Consider the following 16,091-nt stretch of genomic DNA (forward strand, 5'->3'; position numbering starts at 1 on the left):
AATGACAAAAATGACTTTAAACAGTTTATTGCAAACCAAAATTTTAATAAGATGCATACAAATGTGTATCAAAAATATTACTTTCAGAATCGTACATCAATGGATCTATTCATACCTGAAATACACATTGTGGAAAGAAGCAGAAACAGAATTTTCAGGGTCTTCCTTTTATAAAAAACAAGCTGCAGGTCCTGCAAACACAGACAGTGAGGACAGTGTGGAAACAGTGGAGTGAAGTGGACTCAGGTCACAGACAGTGTCAGTGTGGAAACAATAGAGTGAAGTGGACTCAGGTCACAGACAGTCTCAGTGCTCAGAGCTGCTCTAAGACTGTGTGACTCTGTTGGTGAAGCTCTTCTTTGTCTAGATCTGCAGGAGGAGCTTCTCCCAGACAGCCCTGTCAGTCCCACAGCACCCATCCTCTCCCTGAGACTCGTCCTCAACATCATCATAGTCAGTCCTGTCAGGGGTAGAGACTCCTTCCTCAGATGGCAATGTGGGCAGGACCCTGTCCACTCCAGGGCCAGTTTGGAGGACACCTGATAGAGAGACACAGACTAAGAGACTGGCAGTGGACAGCTGATGGACAGGGATGACTCTCTTAGATGATATTTTTGGTTTAGAATTGGACCCATGAATTTTTATGCATGGGTATAGTATGTTGTTTTTTTTTTAAGTTGTATATGTGTGATTTTAACAACCATTAATTATATAAACAAATAATCTTAGACAGGATCACAAAAAATAATGTTATAATTAAGACAGGTGAATACGATTTGTCAGATGAATACGTTATTGAAAGCATATTATAATCCAAAAGCCTTTATAGGAATGAATTTTAATTAAAATTAAAAAATTATCTTTTAGAACAACTTTTAGTACTTCAGATTTTACTTACCAAAAATTTACCAGTGTTCTAAAACCAGAGTGCAGAAAAGCTTTGACAGTATTTTCTAAAATAAGTAATTCTGTTTGAGTTTCTGAAGACCTCTCTGTGGTCAGATCAGTAGCTGATCCAGGTGTAAAGACCTCAGGTCTCTAGCAGGGCCACACAGGACAGGGAAACACTAGGCTGACATGTAGAGTTCAGGACTCCTGGTCAGGGATTGGCTGGACTATGGTCAGAAAACAATACTGAAAGCATACGATTGGCTGGGTGTGACAGTGGGTGGGTTTAGCTGAGACCCTGATCTAAGCATTTAAATCTTGTGGCAATCAGGACTCTGTATTAGCTACTATTGATCCATGCAGGACACAGCACAATTTGAGCCACCACTTAGACCTGGTGCCCTCTTGTCTTGGATGAGAGTGGCACAGCGATTGATTACTGGGGATCATCTTCTTCATCCCTGAACTACCTCACTCACACCGAGATCCCTGGCTGTAGTCCCCTTTACCTAAAGTGGGGTCTCCCTCACTGTCATCCACACTGTATCCAGAAGGTGCCGCATCAGAGAGGAGTCTCCCTGTGAACAGAAGAGCAGGTCAGTAATCTCGCTGTCATTCTGACACATACTGGCTTGTCAGAGACTATTTCTCTTCCAGGTAGTGTTTATTTCTAATGACAAAGGCTAATGCAGGCTGGTACAGAGTGTACTACCAAGTCTTATTTATGATAACTCACCTGACACTGTGTCTGGGCTCTGGGGCACAGTTACAGCATCATCATAGTACTCTGGAGCCTCTTCTTTCACAGAAGACATCAGCTCTCCTGAAGCACACAGAGACAGTTTTACTGTTACACATCAGATTTAAAATACAGGGGATCAGGCAACCTGATTATATAATACATTTCAAACCCATTCCATTTTTTTAAATTGAGATGGTGACTGACAACAGTGCAGCCTGTATCAGAACAGAGAAGGCAATGCTTTGTATCCTTGTGAAATATTTGAAGAGGAGCTGGACACTGGCAGCAGAATAAACAGACTCAGTGTGATGTAGTCTGCAGTACATAGAGGAGAGAGACTCAGAGTTTCTGGGATTGGTACAAGGTTTCTCTTTGGGACTGGACTGAAATAACCCACCTGACAAGGCATCTGGACTCTGAGGTATAGTTACAGCATCGTCATAGTACTCTGGGGCCTCTTCTTTCACAGAGGACATCAGCTCTCCTAAAGCACACAGAGCAGAGCTTCACTGTCACTGTCACACATCAGAACACTGATTCACTCGGCGTCAACATGATAGAACAGCGATCACTTGAAAACAATGTTCCACACTCCGTAAGCAAGAACTTCAGTGTTTGCAGTCACCCGATATGCCGATAGTCAAAGGAGCGCAAAACACGAAGCGTCAAAAGACAAGATGAGTTGATGGAAAGAGCGTTGAATTGATGAGCACAAAAGTTCAGCTCGTACAATAGGCAACGAAGGTCCCAGCGTCGTCATCGCACTTGAAAGGACTGCCTTGCAGACCAAGGACAGTGGGCGGTGCCTGGCAAGAGCGGCAGAGGCGGTAAGACATGATGCCGAGAAGCATGAAGCAAGGGGGATTATCTCAAATGGTAGAGCGCTCGCTTAGCATGCGAGAGGTAGCGGGATCGATTCCCGCATCCTCCAGGTCTGAGTTTGGAGCTCTGGGAGTCCGGTGCTCTCATTTAGCCTCTGCGACTTCTGATAGGTGCTCCTCCGTTGTGGAGAGAATGTCCTTCAGTTGTCAAGCGTTGAAGGGCCACACCTCCTTCCCAACATCAGTCTGCACTGAGTGCGTCTCCAGCATTTTCTCGTCCAGTTTGTCAGCTTAGCAAGTGAGAAGTATATCCGAGTGAAAACAGTGCTGATAATACTCTCACAAATTGTTAGAAGACGTGCTTTTGATCATCGATTGCTTAACAATCACATTTGTTCGACTTGAGCCATCAAGCTCGTAGTTTTCCTTCAAATCTTGAAAGCTCTCAGTGAGAACATCATAGGCTGCAGGACGCCCCGTAACTTGAGTACTTCAACAGAAAGAAGAGCAGACAGCTCCACAAATATGCGAGGCGCAGAGAGCGCAAGGCGAGCCGCACACGTTTCTGTGGCTGAGAGAGGGCAGTTTTTGCTTCTGCATTTCCCAAGTAAGGACGCATGACAACAAGCGATCGCGGTGCTCATCTACGACATAGTGGTGATGAGTTTTCAGTACGTGTTCTTTTGAACGAGCAATGAGGTTGCCACCTTGGACAGCTGACTGCACGCTCTCATTGTGCCACGTGATGAGAATTCGCCAGGCTCGTTCAGTCATTAGTCACATTCCATCATTTGCCATAAGCAGACGCTGCGAAGTGATGTGGATATCAGTTCCCAGTCTTGTGGAAGAGGAGGAAAAGAGCACACGAGGGCTCGTCCGGGAGTTGAACCCGGGACCTCTCGCACCCTAAGCGAGAATCATACCACTAGACCAACGAGCCACGGCAACATTGGCTATTTCAATCTGTCAGCGAGCTTGAGGATGGGGGAGAGGCGTCATTCGCTCGTCCAGTCAGACCTTCATCAATAAGTCAAGAAAGCCGCAATTACACGACTGCCTTGCAGACGAAGGGCAGTGAACTTTGCCTGGTAAGAGGGGAACAAGCGGCACTAGGTGACGCCGAGGCATAAGCCCCAGCAAGCGGGTTTGGCTTGTATGGTACAGCGCTTGCCTTGCATGTGGGAAGTAGCAGCATCAATTCCTGCGTTCTCTAGGCGTGTGCTTAGAGCTTGATGTGCTGAAAGGTGTCTTTTAGCCTGTGGTCACGCCTTTCATAGAGAGCATCGTGCAGCTGTCAAGCATTTCGCAGCCACGCCCCCTTTTCATCTTCTCTCTGGCTTAAGCGTCTCCGCCACTCTCTCTTGACATTTCATGTCAGCATGTCAGAAGTCCGAGTGACATTTTTAATGGCTGAGTGAGGGCACAATGCTGAAGCAGAGAGGCCACTTCAGCCAGAGAGACTTGTGCTAGGTGAGATCTGAAAGACGGACTCGCAACAGAAACAGACCAAAAATGTATCGGTGAGATCATAGGCAAATGCAACATTCAGCAGAGGGCGTCTAAAGATTAGGGAACGGGCGACTGAAATCCATGTGAGGCAAACTTTCCAGTGTGTGTACTGCAGCTGGGCTTGTTGGCGTAATTGGTAGTGTGTCAGTCTCATAACCTGAAGGTCGTGAGTTTGTTCCTCACATGGGGCAGGGCTGCTTCCTCTCTTGCTCTTTTCAGACACTTGCGCCAACTGTTCGCTCATAACCACGTCTGGAATGTGTGACCTTTACACGGGCGAGAAGCAACGCCGCATCCCTTTCCTAAAGAACATTCACATTCAGAAATAAGTCAAGAATTTTGCCATTACTTTCGCTCGCGCTGCTGTCGGCCTGCCAATGTTGCCAAAGAAAGATTCACTCGGCGTCAACATGACAGAACAGCGATCACTTGAAAACAATGTTCCACACTCCGTAAGCAAGAACTTCAGTGTTTGCAGTCACCCGATATGCCGATAGTCAAAGGAGCGCAAAACACGAAGCGTCAAAAGACAAGATGAATTGATGGAAAGAGCGTTGAATTGATGATCACAAAAGTTCAGCTCGTACAATAGGCAACGAAGGTCCCAGCGTCGTCATCGCACTTGAAAGGACTGCCTTGCAGACCAAGGGCAGTGGGGGGTGCCTGGCAAGAGGGGCAGAGGCGGTAAGACATGATGCCGAGAAGCATGAAGCGAGGGGGATTAGCTCAAATGGTAGAGTGCTCGCTTAGCATGCGCGAGGTAGCGGGATCGATTCCTGCATCCTCCAGGTCTGAGTTTGGAGCTCTAGGAGCCCGGTGCTCTCATTTAGCCTCTGCGACTTCTGCTAGGTGCTCCTCCGTTGTGGAGAGAATGTCCTTCAGTTGTCAAGCGTTGAAGGGCCACACCTCCTTCCCAACCTCAGTCTGCACTGAGTGCGTCTCCAGCATTTTCTCGTCCAGTTTGTCAGCTTAGCAAGTGAGAAGTATATCCGAGTGAAAACAGTGCTGATAATACTCTCACAAATTGTTAGAAGACATGCTTTTGATCATCGATTGCTTAACAATCACATTTGTTCGACTTGAGCCATCAAGCTCGTAGTTTTCCTTCAAATCTTGAAAGCTCTCAGTGAGAACATCATAGGCTGCAGGACGCCCCGTAACTTGAGTACTTCAACAGAAAGAAGAGCAGACAGCTCCACAAATATGCGAGGCGCAGAGAGCACAAGGCGAGCCGCACACGTTTCGGTGGCTGAGAGAGGGCAGTTTTTGCTTCTGCATTTCCCAAGTAAGAACGCATGACAACAAGCGATCGCGGTGCTCATCTACGACATAGTGGTGATGAGTTTTCAGTACGTGTTCTTTTGAACGAGCAATGAGGTTGCCGCCTTGGACAGCTGACTGCACGCTCTCATTGTGCCACGTGATGAGAATTCGCCAGGCTCGTTCAGTCATTAGTCACATTCCATCATTTGCCATAAGCAGACGCTGCGAAGTGATGTGGATATCAGTTCCCAGTCTTGTGGAAGAGGAGGAAAAGAGCACACGAGGGCTCGTCCGGGAGTTGAACCCGGGACCTCTCGCACCTAAGCGAGAATCATACCACTAGACCAACGAGCCACGGCAACATTGGCTAGTTCAATCTGTCAGCGAGCTTGAGGATGGGGGAGAGGCGTCATTCGCTCGCCCAGTCAGACCTTCATCAATAAGTCAAGAAAGCCGCAATTATACGACTGCCTTGCAGACGAAGGGCAGTGAACTTTGCCTGGTAAGAGGGGAACAAGCGGCACTAGGTGACGCCGAGGCATAAGCCCCAGCAAGCAGGTTTGGCTTGTATGGTACAGCGCTTGCCTTGCATGTGGGAAGTAGCAGCATCAATTCCTGCGTTCTCTAGGTGTGTGCTTAGAGCTTGATGTGCTGAAAGGTGTCTTTTAGCCTGTGGTCATGCCTTTCATGGAGAGCATCGTGCAGCTGTCAAGCATTTCGCAGCCACGCCCCCTTTTCATCTTCTCTCTAGCTTAAGCGTCTCCGCCACTCTCTTTTGACATTTCATGTCAGCATGTCAGAAGTCCGAGTGACATTTTTAATGGCTGAGTGAGGGCACGATGCTGAAGCAGAGAGGCCACTTCAGCCAGAGAGACTTGTGCTAGGTGAGATCTGAAAGACGGACTCGCAACAGAAACAGACCAAAAATGTATCGGTGAGATCAAAAGGCAAATGCAACATTCAGCAGAGGGCGTCTAAAGATTAGGGAACGGGCGACTGAAATCCATGTGAGGCAAACTTTCCAGTGTGTGTACTGCAGCTGGGCTTGTTGGCGTAATTGGTAGTGTGTCAGTCTCATAACCTGAAGGTCGTGAGTTTGTTCCTCACATGGGGCAGGGCTCCTTCCTCTCTTGCTCTTTTCAGACACTTGCGCCAACTGTTCGCTCATAACCACGTCTGGAATGCGTGACCTTTACACGGGCGAGAAGCAACGCCGCATCCCTTTCCTAAAGAACATTCACATTCAGAAATAAGTCAAGAAATTTGCCGTTACTTTCGCTCGCGCTGCTGTCGGCCTGCCCATGTTGCCAAAGAAAGATTCACTCGGCGTCAACATGATAGAACAGCGATCACTTGAAAACAATGTTCCACACTCCGTAAGCAAGAACTTCAGTGTTTGCAGTCACCCGATATGCCGATAGTCAAAGGAGCGCAAAACACGAAGCGTCAAAAGACAAGATGAGTTGATGGAAAGAGCGTTGAATTGATGAGCACAAAAGTTCAGCTCGTACAATAGGCAACGAAGGTCCCAGCGTCGTCATCGCACTTGAAAGGACTGCCTTGCAGACCAAGGGCAGTGGGCGGTGCCTGGCAAGAGGGGCAGGGACGGTAAGACGTGATGCCGAGAAACATGAAGCGAGGGGGATTAGCTCAAATGGTAGAGCACTCGCTTCGCATGCGAGAGGTAGCGGGATCGATTCCCTCATCCTCCAGGTCTGAGTTTGGAGCTCTAGGAGCCCAGTGCTCTCATTTAGCCTCTGCGACTTCTGATAGGTGCTCCTCCGTTGTGGAGAGAATGTCCTTCAGTTGTCAAGCGTTGAAGGGCCACACCTCCTTCCCAACCTCAGTCTGCACTGAGTGCGTCTCCAGCATTTTCTCGTCCAGTTTGTCAGCTTAGCAAGTGAGAAGTATATCCGAGTGAAAACAGTGCTGATAATACTCTCACAAATTGTTAGAAGATGTGCTTTTGATCATCGATTGCTTAACAATCACATTTGTTCGACTTGAGCCATCAAGCTCGTAGTTTTCCTTCAAATCTTGAAAGCTCTCAGTGAGAACATCATAGGCTGCAGGACGTCCCGTAACTTGAGTACTTCAACAGAAAGAAGAGCAGACAGCTCCACAAATATGCGAGGCGCAGAGAGCGCAAGGCGAGCCGCACACGTTTCGGTGGCTGAGAGAGGGCAGTTTTTGCTTCTGCATTTCCCAAGTAAGGACGTATGACAACAAGCGATCGCGGTGCTCATCTACAACATAGTGGTGATGAGTTTTCAGTACGTGTTCTTTTGAACGAGCAATGAGGTTGCCGCCTTGGACAGCTGACTGCACGCTCTCATTGTGCCACGTGATGAGAATTCGCCAGGCTCGTTCAGTCATTAGTCACATTCCATCATTTGCCATAAGCAGACGCTGCGAAGTGATGTGGATATCAGTTCCCAGTCTTGTGGAAGAGGAGAAAAAGAGCACACGAGGGCTCGTCCGGGAGTTGAACCCGGGACCTCTCGCACCCTAAGCGAGAATCATACCACTAGACAAACGAGCCACGGCAACATTGGCTATTTCAATCTGTCAGCGAGCTTGAGGATGGGGGAGAGGCGTCATTCGCTCGTCCAGTCAGACCTTCATCAATAAGTCAAGAAAGCCGCAATTACACGACTGCCTTGCAGACGAAGGGCAGTGAACTTTGCCTGGTAAGAGGGGAACAAGCGGCACTAGGTGACGCCGAGGCATAAGCCCCAGCAAGCGGGTTTGGCTTGTATGGTACAGCGCTTGCTTTGCATGTGGGAAGTAGCAGCATCAATTCCTGCGTCCTCTAGGCGTGTGCTTAGAGCTTGATGTGCTGAAAGGTGTCTTTTAGCCTGTGGTCACGCCTTTCATGGAGAGCATCGTGCAGCTGTCAAGCATTTCGCAGCCATGCCCCCTTTTCATCTTCTCTCTGGCTTAAGCGTCTCCGCCACTCTCTCTTGACATTTCATGTCAGCATGTCAGAAGTCCGAGTGACATTTTTAATGGCTGAGTGAGGGCACGATGCTGAAGCAGAGAGGCCACTTCAGCCAGAGAGACTTGTGCTAGGTGAGATCTGAAAGACGGACTCGCAACAGAAACAGACCAAAATAGTATCGGTGAGATCAAAAGGCAAATGCAACATCCAGCAGAGGGCGTCGCAAGATTAGTGTACAGGTGACTGTAATTCACGTGAGGCAAACTTTCCGACACATGCACTGCAGCCGGCCTCATTGGCGTAGTAGGTAGTGTGTCAATCTCATAATCTGAAGGTCGTGAGTTTGTTCCTCACATGGGGCAGGGTTGCTTCCTCTCTTGCTCTTTTCAGACACTTGTGCCAACTGTTCACTCATAACCACGTCTGGAATGCGTGACCTTTACACGGGCGAGAAGCAACGCCGCATCCCTTTCCTAAAGAACATTCACATTCAGAAATAAGTCAAGAAATTTGCCATTACTTTCGCTCGCGCTGCTGTCGGCCTGCCCATGTTGCCAAAGAAAGATTCACTCGGCGTCAACATGACAGAACAGCGATCACTTGAAAACAATGTTCCACACTCCGTAAGCAAGAACTTCAGTGTTTGCAGTCACCCGATATGCCGATAGTCAAAGGAGCGCAAAACACGAAGCGTCAAAAGACAAGATGAGTTGATGGAAAGAGCGTTGAATTGATGAGCACAAAAGTTCAGCTCGTACAATAGGCAACGAAGGTCCCAGCGTCGTCATCACACTTGAAAGGACTGCCTTGCAGACTAAGGGCAGTGGGAGGTTGCTGTTTTGAGACGGAGGCATTGGGATGGTGGGCTGAGACCTATTCTTCTTAAGGAATTCTTCATCGTGAAAGATCGGTCCAAAGGTCATCCAAAGAACTCAGGGAATCATGTGCTACTGAAGGAAGTGAAGTGCTGAAACACATGACATGCCCCCTTGATCTCACATGCACAATTCTGCTGCAACATGCACAGCTACCGTCCACACCAGGCAGTGGGGCTTCAGCAGAATTTGCTACACCACCTGCAATTACATATCCAGCTGCACACATATACATGGCCCCTCTGTCCTTTTCAGGATCTCAAAAAAAGCAAAAAGCATAGCGTGGATTTCCTGCCACCTGATTGACCTCATCTCCCTCAGAATATGCCCCGCCACATTCATTGCTGAAGCAGGACGTAGGCTAACGGACATGTCAGAACAGTGAGGTTCAACGATCTCTCCAAAATATTGTGGTTGTAGTGGAAGAGATATGTTTTAAATTGTACCTTGGTATTTCAAACTCTCTCTAGAATGTTATCCATTTCTATTTTATTTTGACAGGAACTGTTAAAAGGCTAATGACACTAGATGAAAAGAGAAGAAAGAAAACACAACGTTTCAGCCGTGGAGCCTTCTTCAGGTGTGAGGGCTCCACGGCTGAAATGTTGTGTTTTCTTTCTTTTCTTTTAAGCATGGAATAGACCTATTACTTGTTCCTTTGCAGCCTACACATGGTGACGCAGCTCCCCACCTGAACTGCTAATGATACTAGATGCCTGGTAGTTTGTGGTACTTGGTTATTGTCTTATGTTTGCTCAAACTGCATATGTGTTGTAGCGGCGAGGCTTATTAATAAGAAAGAATTAAGTGTTCTGAGCCTTCCCAAATGAGGCCCCATCTCTGTTCATCTCTGTGGTGCAGCCACAGAGAAACTATTCATGCAGGCTGATTTAAGGTTTCCTTTGATAAGGGACAGCTCCCAAAGGGGGATGCACTTAGCTAAGCCTGGCTATCATGATCAATGGTCATCCATTGGCGCCTATCTGTCTAGGGAGTGCCAGATGGACTGCATTCCTAGGTGTCAGGAGTAAATGACTCATATCTCACCTTGATCAACCAATCAGGGACTGGTAGGGCCAAGTAACCCACGTGGGACTCTGATGCCCATGGAACGTTCAGCCAATCAACGAGCTGGAGTTCCTCCAGGTAAAAACAGGCAACACAGAGAGCCTGTAGTAAGATTCAGGAGAATTCTGTGGACTTTTCTAAAGGGAATTCAAAGGAGAATTCCAGGGCAGGACGGCCCAGGAGCAGAAGGCTCCCAAGGGCAGGACATTCTCACAGCGCACCTCCTGACCATCTTGAGACTCAGCCCGGACAACCACGGAACGGCCAGTGTGTCCGAGTGCCAGAACTTTCCTTTGTTCTAAGAGTCTAGAGCGGAGGTTGCCAGAGAGTAACCAGAGGATCCACCCGAGGTTAGCACCAGCAGCAGGCCTCGTGAACAGGTCGGAACTGTGGACAGCTGTGGACAGTGTTTATTCAGAACTAGCGCTTCATCAGGAACGAACCGGTCTTCTTCCTGACTTGCTGGGACCCACAGTCATCTTTTCTCCTGTGCGCAAACTTTGCTAGTTAAAGCCAACACTAACCAGCCGGTCAGTGAGCATCAGCACCGCACCATCACAAGCCGCACAGCACAGCCTGGCACCGAGCCAGAGAGCGCGGATTGGACAGCAACAGCCTGCAACTGTTTCTTTGAGTCTGCAGGAGATCTGAATCCCCAGAGATTGGATGAGTATTCAACTTCACTGCATTACAGCTAGAGAATTCAATTGTTATCCCAACCAGTTGATATCACTTTAATTCCTAAGAGTTATGTACTTGTTTTGAGAATCTAATATAGAAGTTATAACCAAGTTCATTTACGAAACGGTCTAAATGAATGATATATTGAACGTATGTCCTTTTGATATGTGTAACACTTTGTAACTGACTGAATATATACCTTTTGTATTCTGATAACCCCCTCGATAAGATCTGTTAGGTTTATATGCATATTCTATGTATTAATAAATGTATCCTCGTGTATTAGTACCTGTGTGTGTGCGTTATTCGAGTTATGTCGCATGGTTGGATTCTAAAGCCATCAAAAGAATCAATTTTGTGATTTACTGCTACAATTAATAATTGTCCCAGTAAATGCCCAAACCCTACAGAACTGGTGCCTTCAGAGAACACACTACAGTGTGATTGCATATTTTTGTGTATTTTCATATGTCAATATTTAATTCACTCACATTCCTTTATGCTTGGAAGGAAGGCAGATTGGATTTGGCACAGGACGCCTGCTCATATATGTTGATCTTTGTTGGGCTGTAAAAACAATGATAAAAAGTGAATGAAAAAAGATCTCTCCAACATTTCCCTTCTCTTGGCCATGGTTACACTGCCCTTTCTTTCCATCTTTTGTCCTTCTACAAAGATTCCAGGGCTCTTTATCCACCATAATATCAGAAGCCAAAAATAACCATCTAATGTGTAAACAGCATTTGTAATGTTGGTAGCTGGAAGAGGTTAAGTATGTTTGCAAGACCTAGTTGATTACACCACAGACTTAGCTAGTTTTTTTTTCTCTTTTAAAGGCTGTGCTGGACTGTACCACTATCATAGAAGATTTTTTTCAAGACACATCGCAGTTCCATAGTAGTGTTTATCAACAGTAGAATTCCATAGGACATTATTTATCAACATCTAACATTACCCAGTGTGAGACTCTGCCAGTAAACCTCAGAGCATTGAGTTCTCCACTGGTGAAGATGGCTTTCTGAAGTCATGAAATCCACTGCTGGGATGCCTGAGAGACAGTGATTGAATCCTGGCTGGAATTAGGCTCTCTGTTAGTGTTGATCTGTGGGAATTATGTGGTAAAAAGGGAAAACTCCTTTACTTTAGTCACTTTGAAAGTTCAAATGTACAGATCTTCAGAAACCCCAGTCTGAAGGATGAAGCAGGTTCTGCTCAAGGAGTTGCCTACGTTTTGCTCCATTCAATCCAAGCAGATAGTCCAACATTTGCCTTTTCTTGGCCATGATTACACTGCCCTTTCTTTCATCTTTGTACTTCTACAAAGATTTCAGGACTCTTAATCCACCATAATATCAGAAGCCAAAATTAACCTTCTAACATGTACAAATCATTTGCAGTGAAAGGAGGTGGAAGGGTTTAAGAATGTTTGTAAGACCTGGTTGATTACCACACATAGACATACTTTGTTGTCAGTTTTTTTTTCTCTTTGAAAGGCTATAGGAGGGGTTTGATGGACTGTACCACTATCATAGAAGATATTTTTCTTCTAAGGACACTTATGTAGCGGCAAGGCGTATTTAAAATACAGGAATTAAGTTTGCTGCTCCCTTGCCAGTCCCTCTCTCCCTCATCTCAGTGCAGCTGGATACAGAGAGGCCATTCCATCTGGTTCACATTTAAGGTGTTTTGCTAGCTGATAGAGTTTCCTGATAAGGAACAGCTCCCAAGGCTGAGATTCACCAGCCACCCTAATAAATGGTCATCTCTGGCGCCTTACTGTCTGGGAGATTCCATGGGAGAGGCTCATCCCAAGGTTTACAACCCTAAGGTCAGAGGTCACTGTTACTCATCCTCCACCTCAATCAGCCAATCAGGAACTGGTAGGGCAGGGTAACCCCACGTGGGTCTCGAATGCCCGCGGAACTTTAAGCCACTGAACTACCGTAGTTCCTCCAGATAAAACAGGCAGCACAATGCCCAGAAGGTGCCCCTAACAAAAAGATCTGCCCAAGGTTAGCCCAGCTGACAGCCTCGTGAACCACCGGTACTCCACCGCCAAAGGTCGCCTGATCAACGAGTGAACTACGGTCGGAACTGTCGACAGCTGAATCTCAGGATTCAGGACTAGCGCTACATTGGGAACGAACTGGTCTTCTTCCCATCTAAAGAGTGTGACTGGCTTGGACCCGCAGTCACTTTCCATGTGCACAAGCTCTGCTAGTTTCAGCCAACACTAACTAGCCGGTCTTCAAAGAGCATCAGCAGCGCATCGCAGCAGGAACCTCTCCCTCCTCTCCTTCTCGCCAGCCACACCGGCCACTGCCTGGCACCGAGCCAGAGAGCGCCGATTGCACACAGCAACAGCCTGCCACTGCTTCTTTGTGTCTGCGGGAGATCTGAATCCACACAGATCGGATGAGTATTCAACATTCTGCATTACAGCTCGAGAATTCAATTGTTACCTCAACCACAATTGATATCAATCTAATACCTATGAGTGATGTACTTGCTTTTGAGTATCTAGTGTAGAAGTTGTAATCCCAGTTCATTTACGAAACAGTCTAAATGAATGGTATACTGAATGTATGGCCCTCTTGGTTTGGAACTCTTCATGATTTAATATATACCTTTTGTATTCTGCTAACCCACACTCTTAAGATCTGTTATGTTTATATGCACATTTTATGTATTAATAAGTGTATTAGTATCTGTGTGTGTGCGTTAATGAGTTAACCCGCAAGGTCGGTTTTCTAATAGCCATCAAAGAATCATTTTGTGACTTACTGCTACAATTAATAATTGTCCCAGTAAATACACAAAACCCCTACACATTCATGGAAACCAATATTTACCTGCTAATCCAGAATGCAGCAGAGAACAGTTGGACAGAGTTTAGTATTTGTCGATACTGCATCACAGAAGTCAGTCTCTTCCCCCTCATTATGCAGGCTGACTTGTTGAACGATGAACTGTCCTCCAGTGACAGTCAGCTGCAATCACTGACTCAGACATGGTGTTGATCCATTTATGGCACTTTGGCTGATTTGGTTAACATGCTTTCCTCTTAAACAGGAGATGCTGAGTTCAAATCCCAGTAGTGCTTGTCTTATAAAATGAATCACTATGGATGATTACGTACAGCTTGATTTTGTTTAACGCAAGTTTTTATTTTCTTTCTGGAACAACTTGCTTTTCATGAAATTCATACAGCTTGTGAAAGATGAAATACAAATCTTGCCTTGTATATCGCAGGCTGGTAAGAAAAAAGCATTATTTTCTTTTTTTAAGCTTGCAAATGGAGAAAAGGGACACACGTGAGTCTCTGTTAATTGAAAGGTTAGTGGTTTGAGCCCACCCAGAAATGCACTTCTCATTATTTCAATGTAAACCTCATCTCTACTTATTCGGATTTCTTAGCAAAACCTTAACCCACTTGATATTTGCAAGAAATGTGAATGTTTTTGTTAAACAATTAAGTACGTAAGTCAATATCACTGGGAATGGCCAATAATGACCAACATTCAAGGACATCATATTCAGCCAAGGACTTTGATCTTCGAACGGCTGGCAGAAGAATTCATTTATGCTCTCGATGCATCCTTAGTTAGAATATTTAAAATTACGACACAGATTTGTTGGAGAACTTGACAAGCAAAAAAGACAGTTGGACAGCATGATTATGTTAGGACTGTACATTTGTATTTTAATACTTTTGTATATTTATCTTAATTTTAATATACATGTAACCATAAGTGCTGTTCTATGTAAATAAATTTTGGTTGTATTTTATCATATTTTAGCTGAGGGCACAGGGGGGTATATTATACCTTCCGAAACTTCCAAGACAACTACAGTATAACAGAGGCTCATACTTTAATATAATTTGCTTTAAAAGAAAACCACAATTTGTACGATATCATCCCTCAATATCGACGTTCAAATGAAGGATTTAAAGAAGCAACAGCGATAGGAGAGTACATTGATTTTGGATCAATGGTTGCATCTGAACAATCCTTCCTCCTGGAAAGAAGAAAAAACAGGTATGTTTTGAGTCTCATGATGATGCTCTTCTGGATAAAAAAAAACAGTGCAAATTTGTTTCGGATGTATTTTGGATAAAATTATAACTGTCATCGAAGAGAAATTTGATCAGTTGAATGCAGTTGAAACTTTTGACATTTTATATGATGACAGGACGTACATTTAGGACTCAGTACCGATAACGCTGCTGCTATTGATGGAGTAGAAATAAGTGTATTGGCAATTTTATCTGAGGCAAGAAGTACTAGAACACCTCCTATAAAAATGTTAGGATTCAGAGCAAGAAATATTTTTCCACTTCACCCAATGGTATTGCATTAACGAGGCTGAAGCTGGCTTCTTATTCACCAGCTTCTTCTTCTGCCTTAAATGCTGCTGCTGTGATGTTATGCCGCCTTTCGCCTGTAGATCGCTCTTTACAGTAATTTTTAAAAGTACTAATCGGGATGGATTACTGTATTTATCCTCAGTAAATGGGAATATGTAAGTAGTGACTATCCAAATAACATTTTTGTGTGAAACACATTTCAGAAAATTGTAAACCAATTTTCAAAACTCATAATAACACAAACACAATAAGTAAATAAGACAAAGGCAAAACAGAAGTTCACAGGCACTTTCTGCATATTTACCACGACCTTGCCTTCTGACCATAAAAAGTCTTAAAATCTTGCATTTTACAAGAACTTTTTAATATAAATGGGACGTCTAGAACATGGCATATGAGAATATATGGTTAACCGAGGATGAGCAACGGGTGATGGCACTTTCTGCTTCTTGCTATAAACCTACCCCCTGGTTATAAAAACATCTAAAAAATCTGACAGTGAGGTGTGAGAGACAATGGAACAGACTATCAAAATCCTGAACTTTTTTTAAATATGACCCTGTGAACCTGGCATGTCCCTCCTTCCTCATTACCAAAACATCTCAATGTTCCGACACTATGTACATTGGTAATTACAACACTTCACTGTTGCATTTCTGAGTTGTGACATTGTGAACATGGCATGTTAAAGTATATAGAAAATCTAGATCAGAACAGGCTAAATGCAATTCATAGTGATTTATCATTTTCTTACTTTCTAAATGAAAAAAAAAAAATTTCAGTGATTATGACACTTCGGTATGACATAAAATATGCTTCAATGACAGAATAAATAATCATGGAAAAAATACCCACAGTAGACATTCATATTTGTGATTATAGGAAATTTAAATATCAGGTGAGTAGCTGCGTCAGCATGCGTAGGCTGCAAAGG

General features: G+C 45.0%; 4 non-coding genes across 4 annotated transcripts; 2 read left to right on the forward strand and 2 right to left on the reverse strand.

Moving 5' to 3' along the window:
* Window positions 1-2,488: 2,488 nt before the first annotated feature.
* Window positions 2,489-2,561, forward strand: trnaa-agc (transfer RNA alanine (anticodon AGC)). Its single transcript has one exon. It is a non-coding gene; the product is annotated as a tRNA-Ala (tRNA).
* Window positions 2,562-3,319: 758 nt separating this feature from the next.
* trnap-agg (transfer RNA proline (anticodon AGG)) lies at window positions 3,320-3,391 on the reverse strand. The gene has a single exon. It is a non-coding gene; the product is annotated as a tRNA-Pro (tRNA).
* Window positions 3,392-6,862: 3,471 nt separating this feature from the next.
* Window positions 6,863-6,935, forward strand: trnaa-cgc (transfer RNA alanine (anticodon CGC)). Its single transcript has one exon. It is a non-coding gene; the product is annotated as a tRNA-Ala (tRNA).
* Window positions 6,936-7,693: 758 nt separating this feature from the next.
* trnap-agg (transfer RNA proline (anticodon AGG)) lies at window positions 7,694-7,765 on the reverse strand. Its single transcript has one exon. It is a non-coding gene; the product is annotated as a tRNA-Pro (tRNA).
* Window positions 7,766-16,091: the final 8,326 nt, after the last annotated feature.

This window comes from Atractosteus spatula, assembly GCF_055471065.1.
Source record: "Atractosteus spatula isolate fAtrSpa1 chromosome 10 unlocalized genomic scaffold, fAtrSpa1.hap1 SUPER_10_unloc_9, whole genome shotgun sequence".
Lineage (NCBI taxonomy): Eukaryota > Metazoa > Chordata > Actinopteri > Semionotiformes > Lepisosteidae > Atractosteus > Atractosteus spatula.